This window comes from Anomalospiza imberbis, chromosome 10 (genome assembly GCF_031753505.1).
Source record: "Anomalospiza imberbis isolate Cuckoo-Finch-1a 21T00152 chromosome 10, ASM3175350v1, whole genome shotgun sequence".
Classification (NCBI taxonomy): Eukaryota; Metazoa; Chordata; class Aves; order Passeriformes; family Viduidae; genus Anomalospiza; species Anomalospiza imberbis.
Window position 1 is genome coordinate 20,796,568 of NC_089690.1, and position 16,593 is coordinate 20,813,160.

The window sequence follows — 16,593 nt, forward strand, 5'->3', positions numbered from 1 at the left end:
ATTTCTAGGAGTAATCATTGATTTGACAGGAAGTCAAACAAATCTATCCATCACTGCTGACATGTGTCTACAACCTTCCAAACAAAGCGGCGTCAGGAGGGAAAGCTGGAGCCAGCTGCCCACACTGTCTCAAATGCCACATAAAGACAGCCAGCAGCAGGCGTCTGGATCGAACACTCCCTGCCACTCACTTCTGCCTCCTCTCTGATCCTTCTGGATCCGCTTCTGAAGCCTCCAGACATCAGACAAACCCTGGTTCTCCTCCCACATCCTGCCCCTGTGTGAGGCACTGTCTCCATCTCCACCAGAGATAAGGAGAACAAGGCCTGGAGTGGTTCCATCTCACGCCTCTCCTCTCAGTGGTGGCTGGTGATCTTCTCCAGACCCTGTACTGGGGGGTCTGTCTGGTCAGGACTGAGCCAGGCTCTGATCTATGAGGCTCTGTGCACTCCCAGCTCTGGCTGTGGAGTTTTGGCCATGACCTAAATCCCAGCAGAACAAGCCTTGGCCACCTCCTTTGGATCTGGGAATGGATCAGCAAACAGCAGGCAAAGAAAACCATATCCCAGTGTGTGTCCCAGTTAAAGAGCCATCCAACTGGGCTCTCTGGGAGGGGAGCAATGTGGAGCTCAGCAAGTCTCTGCAGCCCCAGCAGGACAAGGCATCGTTACCTTGCTCAGGCTCTGTGTCACTGGGGTGTGGGGCAGAAGCTCAAGGCGCCCCAAAACCAGTCCCCTACCCAGACCAGTCTTCCAAGGACTCCACATGCACTGTCTGCAGAGGTGCTGAGCCCCTCCAGAAGGGCCTGTTTGACCAGGCACAGCACAGCAGAGCAGCAGATGATGGGATTTTGGGATATCCACAGGTTTTCCATTGCTCTCCTATGAGCTCTTCCCCTGCACTCTGCCCAGCAGAGCTTTAAGCAGGAACAGCCTGCCTGCTCAAGTGTGTGATGTCCCAAGCCTCCCCTGTCATTTGTCTTCTCCTGGAACATCCCAGGAGCCCTGTGAGATCACAGACTGGTTTGGAATGGGAGGCACCTCAAAGTTCATCTCATTCCACCACGACATTCCACCAGACCAGGCTGCTCAGAACTCCATCCAACCTGCCCTTAAACCCTTCCAGGGATGGAGCACCCCTGTGTTGTGAGGGTGCCAGAGAGCACAGTCCTGTGCTTACCACAGTCCTGGGGAAGCCAAAGGTTTTCCCAGCAGGACCTGGAAGCCAGGGCACAGCTCCCATCTGTGACCTGGGAGCAGAGGCAGCAGGAATATTGCAGAGACAGCACAGCCTGAGTTATCAGAGCAGTTTGGTTCTCCCCCAGCCCAAGTCGGGATCCCTCCTGCTGAGCTGATGCACTGGGACCCCTAAATCCTCCTTAAAACAAAGTTCAGAGTCCTTTCCTCTTTCCACCCTGGCTTCCTGAGGTTCTTTAATAATCCCCAAATCAGCTCCTCCATACTGCTCTCCCTGGCCTGTCCTGGGCATCTGTGCTGGCACAGGACACAGCAGCAGCAGGGCTGCAGCACTCACTTCAGTCAGCACATCAAAAATAAGGGATAAAACCCCACTCCCAGCTCCTCCCCCAGCTCTGTTGGAGCACACAGCACTAGCAGGCTGCCGTTAGCAGACGAGGCTGGGTTGGTTTTTTAATTGTAAGTTTTATTTCTAATTTCAAAAGCAGTGTTTGATCCTGGTGTCGTCAAGGCTCAGATATTTATGACAGACTCAAACCCAACCCGGAGCACACACCTTTCTTCAAAACCACCCTGCTGGTAGACGCCTCTCCTTTTTAAACACAGTAAATTTGGAACGTGTATACACCATTTCTCAAGAACATGAGGTGATTTGAAGCAAAACATTGTGTTTGCACAAAATTTGCAAGCCACCCTCCTAAAAGAAACAAGTCAACCAAGTGAAACCCCCAAAGCAGCACAATTTTTGAGAGTGTTGCTCTGCCAAACCCCTTTTTATTTGTTTTCCATTAAAAAACAGACAAAACAACTTGTAATATTTTTATTTTGCTTTAATTGGTAGGAAGAAAAGGAACTGAGAGCTTTCTGGGAAGCTGTGCTGCTAAAGATAAAAGGCATTCTGAGGATTCCCACTGAGCTCTCCTGCATTGCTGACACCAGGTGCCATCTTCACGCTGGGAACTCTCCCATCCTCAGCAAAATTCCCTTTTCCTGCTGGCAACAGGCTCAGCGTGCCCTGGGCTCTGGGAATGAGATTCATCTGGGTATGTCACACTGGATCTCCCATTCCTGAGATGTGGGAATGGGGGAAAGAAATGGTGCAGCTCTGAGAGGAACAAAGGAAGGGTTGGGGACATTATAGAAGAACATCTTCCTCAGGGAATTGGAGCCAGCAGAGGTTGTTCTGTCCAAAGATCCACTTGTTTCTTGGCCCCTCCATCATTTCTTGTCCTCATCCCACCCAAATCTAGCAGTGAGAAGGAGACTCTGCTCCACGCCTCCCATCTTCATTAATCCAGCAACCTCAGGAAGCAGGGTTTGTGTCCTCCATCCTTCAGAGTGGCTTCCCTGGTTTCTCTGGTGTTTCCTGCTCCCTGCTCCATGCTGTCAGCACCCTTTGGAAAGCTGTAACCACCTCCAGAGCTCTGCGCTGGGACCACAAATGGTTCTGGATTCAGAAACTCCAAAATTACTGCAATCCCTGCATCCTGGACTCACCAGTTGAAAGCACTGAGGAAATCAATGGAAAAGGAGTGTTCATACTCCCTGAATGCAGTGGGGAATGGATAAAACATTCTTGTGCCAAGAGAAATGGGTGATCCAAAGACTCCTGTGCTCAGCACAGCCACCAGACACTGAGGAAGGAACTTCCCAGGAATGCTGCACCCTTGCCAAGGAGCAATGATTGGAATCCCCAGCAAGCAGAGGAGTTGGAAACTCCAGATGCTGCTGGAACAACAGCTGATCCCTGAAGTGCAGGGAAGATTTCCCAACACCTTGAGATGTTTTGGGATCAATCCCTCTGACACAAGGGGGCTGCCAAGATGCAAAGTGCAACAGCAGCAGGTGACAGCAGGATATGGAGAAAGGAAATGCAAATATCTGGGAGAGCAGCCCAGGAGAGAGAGGAAAAGGCTGTTTGAGGCTTGGAACCTCCAGACTGCCAGAGACAGCAGCTCATGGAAATGCACATTAACAGGGGACTTCCAGCCACCTGGGAGTGCGGGTGGCAGGACTGAGACCTTGGATAAACACAGTTTGGAGGTGGATGGGAACGTCTTGGTGCCTGGCTGGAAGGAAAAAGGAAACGTGCATATCCACATCCCAGCCCTGCTCAGGGGAAGAGGTGAGAGACAGAAGACAATGAAGAGAGAATCTCCTGAAATTAGGTGCTAATTCCCTGAACAGGCGGTTGGCAGAGTCCCAGCACACAGGAAACCCCCCCCCCCAGAATAGTTCTGAGTCATTGGAAGGCAGGAATTGGCTCCCAAGGGAAGGTGCTGCTGTCAAGGGTGCCCAAGTGGCTGTTCCATGTGAGGGAGGAGAGCAGGCTGAGGTCCTAATTGGCACAGAGGGAAGGAGAGGGATTGCTGGAGTTCTGGGTTCCTCCTCCACTGTTCTGAAATCGGGAAATGCCAAATGTTGATATTCTCCATAAATATCTATTTAAAACCATTGCTTCCCCCAGCGTTCCCACCACCTCCCCTCCCACCCCCGCCGATGGATGAGTGCAAATCCTGGCTCAGCACAAAACCCAGCCTAGTTCAGGAACTGACCTTCAGCTTGGCTGGTTTTATCTCCTCTGTGCTCTCCCCATGGAAGTGAGCAAGCAGCTCGGGGAAATGTTCTGAGGAGCCATGTGCAGGAAAGGGCAGCCAACCTCCCACTCCCAAAATCCTGACACTCAGTGTGCATTCAGAACCAAAAAATTGGTGTTGGAAAGGTCTCTACACATACTCACCAAACCCAGAAAATGCAGCTCCTAAATGCCAGGAATTACTATTAGTGTTCCTTTGGTTAATGTTAAAATCAGGATATTGGATGCAGGAGGGGTTTCAGCATCTTCATGTTGAATTTACAACTCAGAGAACCACTTGTAGGATCTCTCTGCTGACTAAAATCCCTCTCCCGCCACACCTAAGGAATAAGTGCCTCCAGACATGCAAAGGATCAGAAAAGGTTTAATGAAAATATGGAATTTCTTTGCTAAGGAACTACAGGAAGCCACCAGGAATGGGGGAAACTGTGGGACTCTTCTTTCCAGCTAAATGGGAAACAGAAGGAAGGTCTCCAAAAGAAGTCCATACACACAGAAGAGTGATTCCAGAAGGGAGGGGGCTGTATCCCACCAAGGGACACCAAGAAGTCTCCAGTGGGGAGAGGGATCAAGGTGGAAAACCAGCAGAGAAATGGAAATAGTCCCCTGGGAAAGCAGGAGTGAGGGAAAGGTATCAGGGTGAGAGTGTCCCAGCTGGAATCCTCACTCCGTTCCTGCAACATTCATTCTCTTCTTTAGCAGGAGGGAGATGTTAGTGAAACCAAGAGACTCCAAAGCTGTCTCCAAAGGCAATCCATGCCAAGGAAAAACTGCAGGAAGCAGAGTGTGGCATTTCCCAGAGGAGCTCTGCAGAGAGCAGCAGCCAAGGAAAGGCTTTCAGTGCCTGGCAGGAGAGGATGAGGAGTCTGTTAGCACAATGCCTCTCAACAGGAATTCTGGCCTCTCCCAAAATCACAGCTTGGGAGCCAAGGTTGAGTTTTGGATTTTGATTTCACTTTTGTCAGGTGTGGATTAGCTCTTTAAAACCCCTGAGCTCTGAAATATTTTGGTTAATGTCTCTTACAAAAGGAAACCACCAGAAATTGGCTGGGTTTTCACTCACTAATTCTCCCTCAAATCCTGGGCTTTGCAGAAGAGCTTCACCCTCCTGGGTGGCCAGTGAGCTGCCCCAGGGATCCAGTGGGAGATGCATCCCCAGGAGCAAAAGAGATGATTTCTCTAACTGGTCCATCTGAGCTGGCACCTGTGGTGCCTGCCAGGATTTCCAGCTGGAAACATCACGCTCTCAAGGTAATTTGGGACATCTGGTTACTTGTCACCACCATCAGAGGTGTTCCCATCCTCAAAATCCTTTCCTCAAAATATTTTTGCAAAGGCTTCATTTGCTTTGGTTCAATAAAGCCACACATTTAAGCAGAATAATTTAGATATTGATTCTGGTAACATTTAATGGGGATAATTTTGGCATGTGGAACATTTTGGCTGGAGGGAAATGTCTCACTTACAGAACAAACTTCAAGCAGTCAAAAAAAGAAACCTTCTCCAGAGCTCCACTGGGCTGTACCTGAATATCCCACACAAAAATACACTCAGATCTGTGTGTGATTCTGTGATTTACAGCAACCAAACAACTCAGTTCCACCCTTTTGCCATGACAAATGGGAGCAGAACCATCTCCTGACTCAGGGAATTCCTTTACAACCTCAGCTCATCTCTCTGTGGCTCCTCACCAGGGTGCTGCTGCGGGATGCACGTGGCTCATCAAGATCCGGTGCTGCCCTTTTCCAGAAGTCTTTTCACTCCCTGAAACCTCACCTCCTTGGAATGCAGAGGGTCCCCAAAACGCCCCTGGGTTCTCCCACCTTTCCCCTGGGAGTGTCTCTCTCTGAAAAGCCTTTGGGCAGGAGCATCCTTTGTGGAGCTGTGGTTGCTCCAGCAGATAGCAGAGAGAAGCTATTTTCTGATAGCAAAGATAGTTTATCTCCCTCAACAGATTTCAAGGCAGCTTTAAAACTCCCAACAAAATGCTGGATTTCCCCCATTCCAGCCCTGATGGCAGAGGAGAGATAAGAGACATCAGTGTTATTAACCTGAAAATGGGACAGAATTGGGGAGATAGAACCCAAAGCCCATTAAAATTCTTCTTGTCCCCCAGGGGTCATGAAAATGAAGTGGAACATTTTAATGATGCCAGTGCTGGGAGTGCAGTTCCCTCCCTCCTGACACCCTCACAGCCACACCCCACACACACAGAGTGTGTGATGAGCCCCAGGGAAGACAAAAGATGCCAGACTTCCCATCCCTAGAGGATTCTTCCCTGTGCCTGACCCTGGCAGCCAGCCAGGGCTCTGGCAGGAGCTGCCCCACAAATCACACCTAAATGGTTATTTGAACGTGCTGAAGTGAAGAACATCCTTTCTCTAAAGCACTCTTGCCTGTGTTGGAAGGGAGATAATTTTTCAGGCATCAATTCACCCTTCCTGGGAACACAGAGGCCATTTTCCAAAGTAATTCCAGGTTTCCAAGGCCCTCCTTTAGCACAACAATGCCTTGAACAAGGAAGAGCAGACAATGAACAGGAGCAATGCCTCTCCCAGCCCTTTCTACTTCCTAATGAAAATTCACTGTGAAAATTCCTTGCCCTTGGGGAGGACATACCTAAAAAGCTTCTAGAATGTGGAGATTCAGGTCTCAGCTCTCCAATATCTCAGGAAAATTTAGAATTTAGTGTATCCTGCTTCTTTAGCTGTGGAAGGTGGGGTGCTGGGTGGAAGAAGGGCAAGGGAGGCAAACCCAAATCCCTTTCTGGCCTCGAGGCACTCACGGAGCCTGATTCCAAAAGCTGAGCATTGCCTTTCTAACTGGAACAGGAGCAACATCAAAGACCAGGTAAAACTTACAGACCTGCAAGGTCTGATACCACAATGAATGAGGTCCCAGCTGGGGGAGAGGCAGGAACAATAACCTGGAGACAGAGGGATCAATGTTCCAGCAGAATCAGTTGCTGCTGCCTCGATTACCATAAGTAGGACAGACAGCTCTGAAGGTTAATAATGTTTAGCTGCAAAAAAGAAGCTATGAAAGAATTGAAAATAGATTTCAGGAAGAAGCAGAGGTACACTGGGTCTGCATATGTGTAAAAACTGCTGGAGGTTTATTTTAATATTACAGGGTATTACTGGGACTCTGACATGAGCTTAAGGATGGTTCAGGTTACCCCGGATTTCTAACCTTGAGGTTAATTGACAATTGTCATTGAGAATGTCTCCACTAATTGTTAAGCTTGATTAGGCTTAAAAATGTTAGCACTCCGTCTCCATATTTGGGTAAAAAAAAAAGGCTTCCCAGACACATAACATACAATCAGATGAAGTGAAATGACCTTTCTGCACCACTTTGATTGCTGTGCTTTATAAGCTCAATTTGATCATTTTTTTCTTCTTCTCCTTCAATGTCCCAATGTCCCGGGTTCGGTTTTTGTTAGCCAGCCTCAATCTTTGCATTGTGTTTAGTTGATAACATGAATTAGGAAAGAGATCTCAGCTCTGTTGCCAGCTCAGATTTGTGCAGATTTCCACAGGCAAGGCTGGAAAAGAGGAGAATACCCTGCCCAGGGCTCTCCAAGCTCTGCTAGGCCAGGCCTTGGTGGATTTTCACTGTTTGTTTTCACTCGCTCTCCTGTTTGCTTTTCCAGCAGGTATCAGATCTCCTGTTTGGATAAGTCCAGCACAAGCTGGCACTGATCTCAGCTGAAGCTTTTTGAGTCCTGGGATCATCAAAACACCAACAAATCCAGAATGTGCTGAAAATCACTCAGCTCCCTTGTTTTGCATTAATACAGATCCAGTTAATGAAAAAACGGGAAGCAAGCACGGAGCTGGGGCTGGTTCCTCTATACATTATTCAGCCTGGCACTGCCACACTTCCTTGGCTGGGCTAAACATTTAATTACAGATTCATTTGCTTTTTGGGTTCCCTGATGACATTTAATCCTTTCAGCTGTAATAAATGACTCCGGTGCTGGGTGCTCTTTAACCAAAGCACAAGGTTTTTTTTCATAACTGCTTTTTTATTGAAACATTTGGGGCTGGCTGGCTTTTTTTAATCAAAGCTCGGGGTCGGCTTGCCTGGCTGGCATCAACAACCCTGCACTGACAATGGCAGAGTTATGTTCATTAAATATTCTGCCTTCATCCTGTGCCTTGGAGAAATCCAAAGAATGGCTCTGTTCTTGCCAAGCCCCTTTTTACCAACAAAGAGAGGAGATTTTCCTCCCTTCTTTTCCTCTCCAACCTTTGCCCATCAGGACTGGCTTTTATTTTCCCACACTCCATCATCTCCACTTGTGGAAAGCACCAAAAGTAAATCTTTCATTCCTCTCCTCCTTTTTATTTTTTATTTTTTATTTTTTTTCTGGAGAACAGCTGAAATCCAGCCAGACTTGTACGATTGGATTATCCTCATCCAAGGATACAGACATTTATCATTTGCTGACTCCTAAAGTCAGGCAAGTTATGCAGAGCTCTGTGCAGAGCTGCTTGAGTCACTCAGGGGGGTGAATGGGAAGTGACAACGACAGAGATAAATTTGAGGCCCTTTCCAGATGCTGCCTGTGAATGGATATTCCCAGCACAGTGCAGTTCCCTGGCTCTCTCCCAGCAATTCCTCCAAGGTTTGGGACACATACAGATGCACAAATCCTGTAGTAGGTCACAGTCCTGGCGAGGTTTGGGTTGGAGGGAATCTTAAAGCTCCTATTCCAGCCCCTGCCATGGGCAGGGACATCTTCCACTATCCCAGGTTGCTCCAGGCCCTGTCCAGCCTGGCCTTGGACACTTCCAGGGATGGGACAGCTGCAGCTTCTCTGGGCAGCCTGTGCTAGGGCTTCCCCACCCTCTACAGGGAAGGATTTCTCCCTAATTTACAACCTAAATCTTGGGCAGGGCATGCTCTTCCCATAGGATTCAGATGATAAACTCCTACTCTTTTAGTTTAAAGCCATCCCCCTCGTCCCAGCACTGTCTGTGTAAAAAGTCACTCTCCCTCTTTTTTATGAACTCCCTGGAAGTACTGGAAGGTCACAAATTGGATTTGACTTCCTCACTCCTCTTGGGTCATTGGACAATGCTAAAGCTGCAGAAGTGCTCTGGGAAAAGTGGAACATGGATGAGCTGAGAAATTGGTGTGAGGGGTTGGAGATTGCAAAGGCACAGCCAGGGGAGGAAATCCTCTCCAACCTCTGATCTCATCCCAGCAGGAACATCCAGCAGGGACAAAGGCACAAGCAGGAGGTGTCAGCTGGAACAAAGTGGTGTTTAAGGTCTCTGCCAACCCAAAGCATTCCAGGATTCCATGATTCACCCCCTTTGCACAGGCCTGAGCCTTCAGTGGCTGGATCTGAGCTCCTGCACAGAGTTTATCCTCTGAATCCTTTGGGAAGGGCAGGCCCTGCCCAAAGGCTAGCAGTGTCACGGATGGGAAGCCAAGGATGACTCTCTCGATGGCAAACAGTGCTCAGAATATCCCAAACACCCTTTGTTTCCCCTCCTCTCATCCTCCTGCCCTGCTGACATCCCCAGTTCTCTGCTGTGTTTCTGTTTATTCCCAGGCTTTTCCTCTCCAACCCACAGCAGTACCTGGCTTTCCAGGCAGCTGAGAGGGACAAAGGACACCATCCACACCTCCCAGGAAAGGGATTTATTCTGCAGAAACTCCTTTCCCGCAGTCTGTACAACTGCTGGGCCATCTGAGCAGCAGATTCCTACCTCTAGGAACTTAAACTTCCCCCTGACTGACAGAAGGCTCGGAGATAATTAAATACTGAGAAATCCTGGGAAAAAATATGGTGGGAATGGGGAAGAGACAGAGCCAAATGAGTGTCTTGGCTGTGATGTGATGTGATCTGAGAAAACTGCTCCACGTGGCAACCTGTGAGTGCCAAGAGTGAAAGGACATGGAGGAAGGGGACAGGGGCTCATTGGCTCTCTGGGAAGAGATAATATTATGAAGGGTGAAGTGGAGGTCAAGAAAGTGGGATACAAATCCAGGGGCTCATTAGTTCTGCTGCTTATGGAACAAGTGCCTGGAATGACCTTCATTGCTGGCTGCTGAAACAGCAAAGTTTAGCTCAAAATGTCACAAACCTCTCTAAGACCCCGGGAAAGCAAAACACCTTTTTAACAAGCAACAAGGCAGGGAAAGGGCCCAAAAAGCAGGAACAATGTCCTTCACCAGGAGCTGGGAAAACGAGCAAGGGCACAGCCTGACCACTTGATGTTTAGGGGCTCTGCCAATTTCAGGGACATGTTCAACTCCCTGCAGTTGTGACCTGCAGCCACCACCCTGCAGTGTCTCGAGCTCAGAACCTCAGACAGAACCTGGCCCTGGCCCAGTTGCTGGTACAAACCCAAAATTACCCAAATTACTTGGGCTACAAACAGAGAGATGCTCAACAAGGAATATGAGCTCTGGAGGATCAAAATTAAGGGATAGAACAATGAGATGAGGCAGCCTGGCCTTTGTGAAGGAAAATATTAGAAAGAAGCAACATTCCAGGTCCCACCATTCCATGTTCCACAGATGTTTGGCACACTCACTCCCAATATGTCATGGAATCATGGAATAGTTTGGGTTGGGAGGGACTTTAAAGCTCATCTCATCCTATTCCACCCCCTACCACGGGCAGGGACACCTTCCACTAACCCAGGTTGCTCCAAGCCCCATCCAACCTGGCCTTGGACACTTCCAGGGATCCAGGGGCAGCCACAACTTCTCTGGGCAAACTGTGCCAGGGCCTGCCCATGCTCACAGGGAGGAATTCCTTCCCAATATCCCCTCTAACCCTGCCCTCTGGCAGTGGGAAGCCATTCCCCCTTGTCCTGGCGCTCCATCCCTTGGAAAGAGTTTCTCTCTCCCTGTTTCTTGTTAGCTCCTTCAGGCACTGCAAGGCCACAATGAGACCATCCCAGAGCTTCTCTTCTCCAGGTGAACAATCCCAGCTCTCCCAGCCTTTCCTCCCAGCAGAGCTGCTCCATCCCTCTGCTCATCCTGGTGCCTCCTCTGGACTCTCTCCAACACTTGAGTTGTACTTAGAGAACAGCTTTCTCCTCTGCCAATCCTCCTACTCTTTTCAGTCGTTCCCCTGTTTTCCTCTGTTTCCAGCCACCCATTTTGAACCTCACTGGCTTCTCCTCCCTGTCTCTGTGAGCTTTTGGGCGATAAATATTCCTGGCTGCTCCTTCTCCTTCCCGGTCCCCAAAACACCGAAGAGTGGCGTCTGTCAGCTGAGCAGCCTCTCCCAGCCCCCTGCCAGGCCTGACACAGCCTGTTCCCACTGACAGGGAGCGTCTGGCAGCTCCCTGGGAACCACCTGCCTATGCAAACATCCCAGCAATCGCAGCATTCCCTGCTCCCTGCACAATCCAGCATGCACTGGGGAGGGCTCACTGGAATCACTGTGAGCACAGAAATAAGGGTTTGTGGGGTTCACAGATCCTGGCCTGGTCTAGGCCAGTGGGACAGTGCTGTCCTTCCCACCAGTAGTCCCTTCTTCTGCAGTTCTCAGTCCTACAGCTCAGCCAGGACCAGGATCATCCCATCCTGACCAGGATGTAGCTCCTGCTTTGGGATACATCTGGATGATACATCTGGATGATTCCTTCCTTTCTCCATGCAGCTTTTCCAGGCAACCTAAGAGGCCACCTGGAGACAACTCCTCACCTTGGGAGGTGATGAGGAACCTTTGTGTGCCAACCTGGGCTTCATGTCCTGGCTGACAGGGAGAAAGCACCAGGGACATCAAGAACAGCAGCTGGATAATCTTTGGAGAGGATGGCTCAGGAAGCCACGGGATCTGCTGTGGAACAAGCCCTCTGGGGAGCTTTGACAGGAGCAGCCCCCTCCTTCCAGCAGTGCCCTGGGGGCCTGTGGAAAATCCCATCCCTGAAGCTGCTCCAAGGTTGAATCCAGTGTGTACTGCTTGTTTGGCTCCAGCACCTGGGTGGCCATGGCAGCAGCAGGATCCATCTCTCCCTCTTCAGAGGTAAATCTAAAGGTGCAGAGGCTTCTTTCCCAAGGAATTGCACCCCAAAGACAGCATCTTGGTTTTCCTGAGATGAGGAATGAACCCTTGTGTCAGGCTGAAGGAAATGGAATAGCAATATCTGCTAAATCACAACGAGGCAGAGATTCTTTGTTAACTCCTGAAATGCTGTTTGGAGTCAGCCTCTCCCCTGGAGGTCTCCTGCCACAACACCCACCCCAAATTACACCTGGAATTTGGTACAGGCAGGTGCTACACCTGCATCTTCCATGGGCTCCCTGGTGCAGGTTCATACAGAGGGGACCAAATCCTGCTCTTCTCCACTGTCATTCCTCCCTGCTCCTCTGGCACAGGCCACTTGTGTTGGGTTTTGCTAATCCTGGGCCTGGACTTGAGCAAGGCCTAAATACAGCAGCCCCAGTCCAGCCTCTGCCTCAGAATCCACCCACCACCCCAGTGGAAAAGAGAGCAGTGAATCAACCAACCCCCACGTGTTTGTCAGGTCTTCCCTGTCACTTCCCTCTTGACATTTCCATAATCCTGCTGTGCCTGCAATTAAGAACTTCAACAAAACGCCCGCTGCTCTCCTCCTCCTCCGCAGCACAGAGCAACAAAGCTGCACAGGCACTGACTCCTGCTGAAACAAAATGAGCAGCCCAGGTCAGAGGCTTCTTCACAGCTGCCGAGGGATGCGAGAGATAAAAGGCCAGGGGTGTCAGAATTTCCTCCTCAGGTTGTGCAAGTGCAGCACGCAGCCCGATTACATATTTATTTATGGGGAGCTGCTCTGCTAGCATCTGTCAGAGCTCACTGCAGGGCTGGGAGCTGCTCTGGCTCAGCCCTCCTGCCTCCCAGTCAGCACCAGGGAGCTGCCTTCAGAGGTTGCATCAGCCATTCCTGGAGGAAGCCAGGGCCCAGCAGAATCTTCAGCTGCCTGAAGAGCCCTCACACCTTGGCTTCAGGGACACAGAAGGCTCCAGCTTATTCCCGTGCCTGTTCTTTTCCTCTGGGGTCAAGCACAGGGATGGGAGGGGTGAAGAGCAGTCTCCAGATTTTCATCCTGAGGTAAGGTCTCCCCATGGCTTCTGCATAAAGAAATGTCCTCCAGTCCAGCATTTTCCTTATGGAAGGGGCTGTCAGGCACTGGAAGGGGCTGGTGGTGCCCCCATGCCTGGAGGTGTCCAAGGAAGACCTGGATGTGGCACTCAGTGCTCTGGGCTGGTGACAAAGTGGGCATGAGGTGCAGGTTGGACTCGGTCTTGGAAGAGTTTTCCAACCTCAGTGGTCCTGGGATCCCACAGTCTGGGTCAAAGGTACTTGGCACACTTGGGGAGGGTCTCCTTCCTAGAGCAGCTTGGGAAGGGCTTATGGAGCCAACAGGATGCCCAACATCAGTGGCACTCAAATGTTCAAACCCAGGCACACCCAAGCGTCTGACACCACTCATGGCGTAACTGGTCGTGCACATGAAGCAGATCTCATCGTTCCCCTCCCCAAACCACCTCACTCACTCTTCCAAATGACCTAAACACCACTCCAGGAGCCCTGACTGTTCCTCCTCACCTGGTTTTCTGCAACAATGATTATTTCTGCCTGTTTGCCATCATCTAATTCCTCAAATTGCCCCTGGTTCTGACTGCCCACTGTAATTGTGTCACATGCACATCTCACCAGCTTAATTCCATACTGATAAATGTCTTAACTTCAGATAATGAGTGGGGAGAGCCAGGACCAATAACTGCTCATTATTTCCCCATTATTTTTGCTTTGGTGCTATGTAAATTATCCAAGGAGCTCTGCACTCCCCTGTTTTAACAATGCAATGGCAGCAGCCATTTCAGCAGTTGCTTTAACAATCCTAATTTACCAGGTTTATTTCCAAGAAATTCTGCCACCAGCAACTTGTCTATTTGCTCACACACCCTTTGGCATTCCTTGTGCAAGACTCTGCCTGCACATCCTGCTACAGAGGCTCCGGACTTTGCAGGTTTCCATCCTGTGATCCTCATTCTGCAGAACACAAAGGAATCATGATTAAAGAAAAATCCAAAAATTACAACTGCAAACTAAAAAGACCAAGAGAAATCTTTGAATGAGTCCTTTTTGCAGAGGATTAAAGGAGAAAAAGGAGTCCCGTGTCTCACTCAATTATTTCTTATCTGTTTTGGGGCTGTCATATGGGCTTGAATAATTTGTCAGAGTGGGATGAGCACATCCATTATTTATGTATTTATCAGTTTTGGAGAGTTACCTGATGGCCATTCTGCTCTGTGGAGCTGCCAATCAGCTGAGCTTGACAACAGCGACAGCAAAGAATCATGGAATATCCTCAGTGGGAAGGACACACAGGGATCGTGGAGTGTCACTCCTGGCCCTGCACAGACACCCCAACAGTCCCACCCTGTGCACCCCTGAGAATGTTGTCCAAACTCTCCTGGAGCTCTGGCAGCCTCGGGGCCGTGCCCATTCCCTGGGGAGCCTGGGCAGTGCCTGATCACCCTCTGGAGGAAGAACCTTTCCCTGATCTCCAACCTAAACACCACTTACACAGCTCCAGCCATTCCTAGAGTCCTGGGATCAAACCTCTCACGCTGGGAACAGCAGCTGTGGTACAGCCTCACACAGATGAAGAATTCCAGAAATGGATCATCCTTAGGAGCTGCTGAAAGACTCACACAGCAAAAAGGTTGCTGGAAAAGTCTCAGGGTCGACACTCGGGGTTGAACTCAGCACTCTCCAATGCAGAAACAAAACACAAATACAAACTAAAATAATACACAGCAAAGGAGATTTCACACCTTGGGAAACCAGAGCCCTCTGGAAGTCTGTGTTTATGGCTGCCACACAGAACTGGAACATCTCCCCTATAGAGACAGGCTGGGAGAGCTGGGGCTGCTCAGCCTGGAGAAGAGAAGGTTGTGTGGAGACCTCAGAGCCACTTCCACTGTCTGCAGGAGCTACAGGGAAGCTGGACAGGGACTTTTCAGCAGGAACTGGAGTGCCAGGAGAAGGGGGATCAAACTGAAAGAGGGGAAATTCAGCTTAAATATTGGGAAGAAATTCCTGGCTGTGAGGGTGTTGAGGCTCTGTCACAGGTTGTCCAGAGAAGCTGTGGCTGAATCCCTGGAAGTGTCCAAGGCCAGGCTGGACAGAGCTTGGAGCAGCCTGGGATAGTGGAAGGTGTCCCTGCCCATGGCAGTGGTGGAACTGGATGAAGCTTTAAAGTCCCTTCCAGCCCAAACCATTCCCTGATTCTACATTTTCCATCAGCAGCATTTGGTGCTGCTGCAAAGGGGTGGCAGGAGCAACATCTCAAGATAATAAACAGTAATTAAGGAGTTGTGCTATCAGACTGCTCAGACAAAGGCCAGCACCCCCAGTGCATCCCAGACCCCTCCAACCTGGAGCTAACGGGATCAATGGCTCTGCTCTGGCAGTTCCAGCTGCACTCTGACCACCAGCCCTCTCCTGCTGGAATCAGGGATGTCAAACAGCTCCCAGTGCACAGACACAGACACAGATTTCCAGACTCAGTCACAACCAAACCAAGCACAGGTTCAGGATCTTGTCATCACTCTCAGAAGGAGGGAAAAAAAAATATCTAAAAAGGAGTGCTGTCACCCAGGCATTTTGAGCCAAGAGGTCACAAAGCCAATCACTCTGCCCTACCCAGGAGCTGCTGGATGAGGAGTCCAGCAGCCAAACAATACATTTTTTTTCTTTGATTGATTTGCACATTGTGAAAGTTGGGAGTGAGAAGAAGAGAGCAAAGGCAAAGCTATTCTGCCTTGACTACAATATCTGCTTCCACAAAATTGAAAAACTCTTTTTGGAGCACTTCTGAATGTCTCAAAAATCAAGTTAAGGAAAGGTCTGAAATGAAAAGTCAGCTCAACAGAAAAGAAGCAAAAAGAGTTTGCAGAAATGTCAGCAGAAAGTACTTGTCTTTTTCTCCCCGGGGGTTTTTGTTCTAAAACAATCTGGTCAAATCACTCCAGAGTCACGATTAGCATCAGTGTTAGCAAATCTTCATTCTGTGCAAAAACAAATCAAATGCATTAAAATGCCTGCGAGCGCAGTTCTTGTGGGAAAAGGAGGGCCCAGATCTGGACTGGGAGGAAACACGTTTGGATTGGAAATTAGGAAGGAATTCTTTACTCAGAGGGTGGTCAGGCCTGGCACAGGTTGCCCAGAGAAACTGTGGCTGCCCCTGGATCCCTGGAAGTGTCCAAGGCCAGGTTGGACAGGGCTTGGAGCAACCTGGGCTAGTGGAAGGTGTCCCTGCCCACGGCAGGGGGTGGAATGGGATGGTTTTAAGATGCCTTCCAACCAAACCATTCCACGATTCCAAATTTCCTTCAACACCTCAACTGGAGGTACTGTGGCTTTGCAGGGACCCCTCCCTGGGCTGGTGGAGCAGAGCATGGGGAGGGAAAAGCAGGAATGAGGGATTCACCGGATTCTCCCTGCCACTGTTCAGTGCTCCACTGACCCTGTGGCACAGCAGGAGTTCTGGGGCAACACTGCCCTTAATTCCCAGTGTGATCTTGGCAAGGGAGTCCATGAATCCCTCGTTCCTGAGCACCTGCTTTGCACATTTCACTGCTGTGTAACCCTGCTGTGAGCTCCTACCAGCACCTCTGCTGGCATCCCAAACAGCCTGTGCTGAAGGGACACTTCTGTCTCTGGTGGAACATGAGCCAGCAGCAGAGCCATGCCTTGGGTACATCTAATCTGGGAGACAATTAGCAGTATTTAATGTAATTAAACCCTACCACTGGCCTGAGCACTTCAGCTTT

The 16,593-nt window shown here is 49.7% G+C and overlaps 2 long non-coding RNA genes across 3 annotated transcripts in view; one reads left to right on the plus strand and one right to left on the minus strand.

Moving 5' to 3' along the window:
• The window catches only part of LOC137480180 (uncharacterized), a 222,304-nt gene that overhangs the window by 54,553 nt on the left and 151,158 nt on the right, over nucleotides 1–16,593 (minus strand). The window lies entirely within an intron of this gene.
• Nucleotides 1,200–2,342, plus strand: LOC137479590 (uncharacterized). Of its 2 annotated transcripts, XR_011002373.1 has the most exons (3): nucleotides 1,200–1,329; nucleotides 1,685–1,843; nucleotides 2,038–2,342. It is a non-coding gene; the product is annotated as an uncharacterized lncRNA (long non-coding RNA). The 2 variants fall into 2 exon arrangements; XR_011002372.1 differs by lacking the exon at nucleotides 1,200–1,329 and having other exon boundaries at nucleotides 1,611–1,843.